Genomic DNA, 6,000 nt, shown 5'->3' with positions numbered 1-6,000 from the left:
ATAATTTAATCATGGTGCAACAGAATAACCTCTTGTGCTGAGAAGAGCCTGAATAAAGGACTCCCTGGGGCTTTTATAACCTTACCTTAGGTGTGCAATAGTTGGGGGTCTTCCTGTTGGTTCATTGGCTCCTGCTGTGTCTCAGTGCCAGGTCACCGGGCTGGTGTCACAGGTCCCCAGCCCTTTGCAGTTCATGGCCTCCTGACACCCAGAGCTCGATTTGCAGCTGGCTCTGCAGCTGCACCCTGAGCTGCCTGCATTGATTGTATTCTTCTACAGGAGCTCAGGTTTGGCCCTCCCAGCTGCATCTGTGCCCCAGTGTCCCACAGCCTCTGGTGGGCCAGGTCTCAGCACCATCACTTACAGATTAGGTCTCAGACATGAGAATGGATATTCTTCAAGATGTGCTTAAAGGCTCAGTACACACTGCTTTGAAATGAAAGGATGCCCAGAGTCAGCAGCGGCTTTGACTCATTCTCTGGAGGTCAAGGCTGGAACTGAAACCAGTGAAGATCTGCTTCTGTGGTGTGGTTACTCCATTCCACAGGCTGCTGAGCACCCACCGGTCAATAAGATATGCAAGAGAAGGGGTCACTTGAGTTTGAATTTTTTGGTTTCCTAAGTTGAAAAGTTCTCCTTTATTTGTGTGGCTTATAGGCTGGCTTGTGCACTCAATAATCCGAAAATCTGGTTTACTCTCTCTGTCATAACATTTGGCTAAGTGAAATAATATGAAGAAACCAATGCCTGTGATTTAAATATTTTTTCAACATGCATTTTTGATGTTGAAACCTTAAACAGCATTTCTCTTGCACAGACAAATCTGTGTCAAGGGGAAGGGGTTACCACAAAATATTTCTGTTAAATGCCAGCGTCTCTGTATATAGATTTATGTATTTTGGCTGTCAAGACATTTTCTCTAGTGTAAGAGTTCTTAAATCTCTTTCTAGTCTGTTCTGTGACACTTAACCCAGTTTAAAAAGAAAAAAATAAGCTCACTTTTACTTATTTGAAGGTAAACTTCAAACAGCTGCAAGAAACAACCTTAAAAGGAAATGAAAAATTACATTTCTTTACAGATATTTTCCATAAGAAGTGGACACTACTATGTTTCTTATTGTCATTTTAGATATGCTAAAATTATCCAATATAAGTTGCTAATATTTATTTTTTTAAATTTCATTAGCACCTGTATGGCAATTTATTAGCAGACAGCTAATCTTATCAGGCTCAGAGGATCTCATCAGGAACAGAGTTTAAGAGGACGGTTGCACTATGCCTTCTTTATTTTTGCCTATTCTACACTCCCTTCGCCATTCATTAGGTGTGCACAGAGCAGACTGATCCTGAGCATAAGGAGCTCCCATGGTTCAGTACCTTCCTAATCAAGCAGATGACCTCCTGTCTTAAATTTCTGACCAGTAAACACATTGAAATTTTTTTGATGCTACAGATATCTGATTTTAGCTGTGTTAATAAATTATATAGTTAATATCATCCAGTTCAACGGCACAGCGTCAGATGGGAGCAGCGCTCTCGCATCCTGCGATAGCCAAAGGGAAATACCAGGCGAAGCCGCTCGATGTCAGTGTTGCTTCACAGAGTTTTGCTAGCACAGCGTCCTTAAAAGAGCTGACAAGTCCATTTTACAGAGAAGATGTTTAAGTAGAGCCCAAGCCTTTTGATCCATGCCTGGCTTCTGTGTTGCCTTGGTGTTACTGTCCCCATAGTCTTGTAAATTATCTGTATGATGAGGGGATGGAGATTATAGCTTTGTGTTTTGTGAAGGGTGAGAATCGTATCTTTCTCAGTTTAGGTCCACATTCAAGTAATTGGTGACTGAAATCAGTGGTTTTGAAGTTAATTATTACTGAAAATGCATTGCATCCAAGCATGGGAAATAAATTGGCAAGCTTTTGAGTTTGTGGATTTTGTCTGGCTTTGATACAGCAGAATTTCAGAGGAGGAAGATATTTAAATATCATTAATAAATGATTTGCATACTTACACATACGCTTCTTCTCTGCCTAGTGTTGTGGTTTAACCCAGGTTGATGTAATACATGTGGTTGATAACCTACTTTTTTACAAATTCTCAAAATTCAGGAACGCTGTTTTGACCTGTGGATTTCTATCACTATTTTTGTGTTGTTGCATTTGTCAGCACTCTGTTTTAAATCTAGTAGCTTGTATTATATTCCCATGTGCTACGTTCTGCAATATAAGAACTGCACGATTTGGTCTCTCTAAATTATTTCCTATCACCCTCTTTTTAAAACTTGACTTTCATTCCTATCCAGTTGTGCTTTGTCAAAATCCTTTAAATTTTTCATAGGAAAAGATTGTCTAGGAATTTTAGCCATATTTGCTAAGGACACAAGCTTTTTGACCAAGATTTTTGCCTGTCTTATTTTCCTAAGTCTTTCATTTAGTATCACCTTAATCCTTTAGCCATACTTAACTTATTTGACAGAAACAGAGCAATACCAAAACTGAGTTCATAAAAATTTTTGGTCAGGATAGAGGACAAGGATGAACAGCAATTAGTTTCTGCACAGAATAGAAAGGTGAGGAAAACTCAATCATTATGTATTCATTATATATTAAGATCTAAATCTTAAGATCCAATATGTTTTTTGCCAGTGGCCAGCCAGAAGATGTGTGTAGTTTTGGATTAATGACAGCGCATCCTTCCCTTTACCCAGTGATGGTGGAGGGAGAACTTCAGGAAGTGAGTTGGATGCTCTGGATGTTCTTGAGGGGAAAAAATTATGCATAGCAGCAGGAGCACAGGTTCAGTTAGTTCAAACTGGTTTAATGCTGGATGTTTGCAGATATTTAGTTCCTTCCTGATAAAACTTACGAAGATCAAGTCACACTGCAGAAGCACAGAATGGACCAGGTTGGAAGGGAGCACAGTGGGTCATCTGGTCCCACCTCCCTGCTCGAGCAGGGCCATCCCAGAGCACATGGCACAGGATTGTGTCCAGATGGTTCTTGGATATCTCCAGTGAGGGAGACTCCACATGTTCAATTTTTCCATCTATGCCTGTCTGAGGTTTGAATAACATCATTTAAGTTCTATGAGTGTCTGTACACATAAGTGTAGTTTTTGAACTTGTCTGCCAGTTTATGTGACATCTAAAGTCAGTTCTCATGCAAGAATCCAAAGATTTCCTTCAAAGATTTTCGTGCTTCCATATGAACTAGGGTTTAGGGCTTCGCTGTAAGAGTTTACCACAGTTTTTTCCTTTTGGGGTCTAAATTGGACTAAGGGGTCAGATTATTATTTTTTTAACTCTTTGAGGCCAGAGCTAGAGAATCAAACCCCTTTCTTCATATATCCACCATGTTTGTAAACTTCCCATGTATGTAAATGTTAGAGGAGCTAAGGTTGCCCCATTTATTTTCGGAACTTGTTGCAAATCAGGATTTAAAAGCCCACCATATCTGATTATGATGCCATAAATATCTCCTTCTATATACTATCTGTATTCTAATTTTTGACTTATGGTAATTATCTTTTTAGCATTTTACATAAATATTCTGCTAGAATTAAATTTTTATGCATTTCCAGAACAAACAAACTACTATGGTAATCACTTGAAGATAGGTTTTACTCATATGAGATCATCAAAAAAGCTATTTGTGAAGCATCTAATATTACAAAAGTATGTGAGAATACACTGACTTAAATGTATAAAACCAAAGGTTTCTCATGCTTATCCTTTGTTGTTCCGGAAAATGAAGTTTTATTCACTTGTTTCAGAGCAAGAGAGGGTCTCAGAATCCTGATAGCTCAGGTACATCATGAAACAATTCAACCTATGGAAAGCCTGCATGGTCTGGGAGTGTATAGACTAAAGATTTATATCAGCTAATGGGAAGGAGTTTAATCACTGTGTGTGTGATACAATGTGTTTCCATTAGGATACTGAAGTGTTCTAGGAAAGTGGAGGGGATTTTATGTTTCTTTAAGATTCAAAGGCTGTAATATTTTGTAGTGAGGTACAGGGTTGTTATACATACTTATACATCAGTTTTCCCTTAAAAATGTTGATTTCTCTGGGGGTTTGTAACTGAAATGTTACTTTGTGTCACAGGTAACTAGGATTATTTATTAATTTCAGAGTTACAATGAAGAATGTGTTTCAATAGTGATAGTATTATCAACTTCAGATTTATGGATAATGCAGTTTTTTACTTATCAAAAATTATTGTGGGGTTAAACAAAGTTTCCACAAAAATTCCACAACAGCTGCAGGATGTTTGAACTCATGCATGCACACACTTAGAGAAAGATACCATCTTTTGTTATTGGTAGGGGATAAAATATCTGTTGATAATGGAAATCCTAGGTGTTCAAATACTAATCTGGGAATGAGGTAAACTTGTCCAGTTTAACTGACTCTGCAGTCAGAAGGTGGGAAAATCTCAATTACAGACCTTCTCAAACATCATCAGCATTTTGGTGCAAGAACTTTGAGGACTGGAGAATGTGTTCTTGTGTGTTTAGCCATGGTTCTTTGGTTTCCCACTGTGGGTTTTTTTGCCTGTTCAGAATATCCAGAGCTTTTAGCAGACAATGATAAAAAAAAAAAAAGAGGCTAGACTCTTTGGCTTTTTTACAAAAGTACCTATATTTGGGGATATTTTTGCACATGCATACTTATGTGTAGAAATGTATTTTGATTTTTATTTCATGGTAAATACTGTTATAGTTAGAGGTACTGAACATTTCGTCAAAACTAAGCAGCACCTGACTGCTGAGTACCTCTCATTGTAGCTCACATAGTGAATTCCTGTCCACCTCTATTGAAAGGAAAAGATTTGTGTTGTGAAAACTTGGCAGGCATAAATGTCTCAATTATGAAATCCTTGAACTGCATTTTCAAGTTAAAAAAAACCAAAGAAAACAAAAAACACAAACCACAAAAAGAATAAATGAAAATAATTGATGCTTAGAGGTTTTATTCTAATGAACAGAAGTAAGATTACCTGTCTTTAAAAAGTGTATGTTGTTAATGGGTGGGCAGGGCAAAGAGTAAGTATGCCAGGAATAGTTAAAAGTAAGGGTCTGTCTCATGGTAGGAAATTCTTTCTTTCTCTTCCTTTTTTCTTTTTATCTTTGCAATGCTATGGGACACAGTTGTGGACATCAACTGAATGTCACTCAGCAGAATGACTTGATGCATTTGTCTTTGTGCCAGTCTACCTGTTGCTTTTGGAAGCAGTCTCATTTTTCTAAAATTGTTTTGGATGGAAAATGCTTCAGGGTTTTTTTGCCTTAATCTAAACAATAAAATGTAAATTAATTTCTATTTTTAAAAAAGGAAATATTTAAAAAATATATTGATTTTTATTGCTTACTACAGAACAGTGATTGGGAAGACACTTCACCCATATAATGGATCTTGCATTTCAACTTAAATTTCTTTGCCATCCAGAGATACAGAAAACTTAGAGGAAAGCTTACTGTGTCCTTGCTCCATAACAGTCAAGGCATTTAAATGCCTGAACATTTAAAGCTCCTCTATGTCCCTATCACTTTGTGTCTGGGCACTTTGTATCGTACACAAGGTGCATGACATTATTACAAGAACAAATGTTACTGGGTGAACAGTCTGTGCTGAGAGAGCCTTTGCTGAGTGGACAGCCAAGAGCAGAAAGGACTAGCTTTGAACAAGAATGATTCTCACAAGAATTTTTGGCACTGCCCATGTGAAGCTGATACCTTGCAGTCCCTCGCTGCACTTTGAGCTTGTTACTCTGAAGTTTGAGGTTTCAGCCTACAGAGAGATTCTGTGTATGTTTCTGGTAAGGTTTATTGCTACCTGATGTTCTGCATTTGCTACATAAACAAGCTTTTTGTGTCATTTAGAAGACAAAATGCTGATGGAGTAAGACAAGTCTTCTAGCATGAGCTTTACTGAGATCTTTATGCCTCCTGCCTGTGGCCAGAAAAGCTCCCCCAGGAGGGACAAGGCTGCTCTCCCAGGCT

This window comes from Molothrus ater, chromosome 1 (assembly GCF_012460135.2).
Source record: "Molothrus ater isolate BHLD 08-10-18 breed brown headed cowbird chromosome 1, BPBGC_Mater_1.1, whole genome shotgun sequence".
NCBI lineage: Eukaryota > Metazoa > Chordata > Aves > Passeriformes > Icteridae > Molothrus > Molothrus ater.
This window is presented reverse-complemented; position numbering follows the sequence as displayed.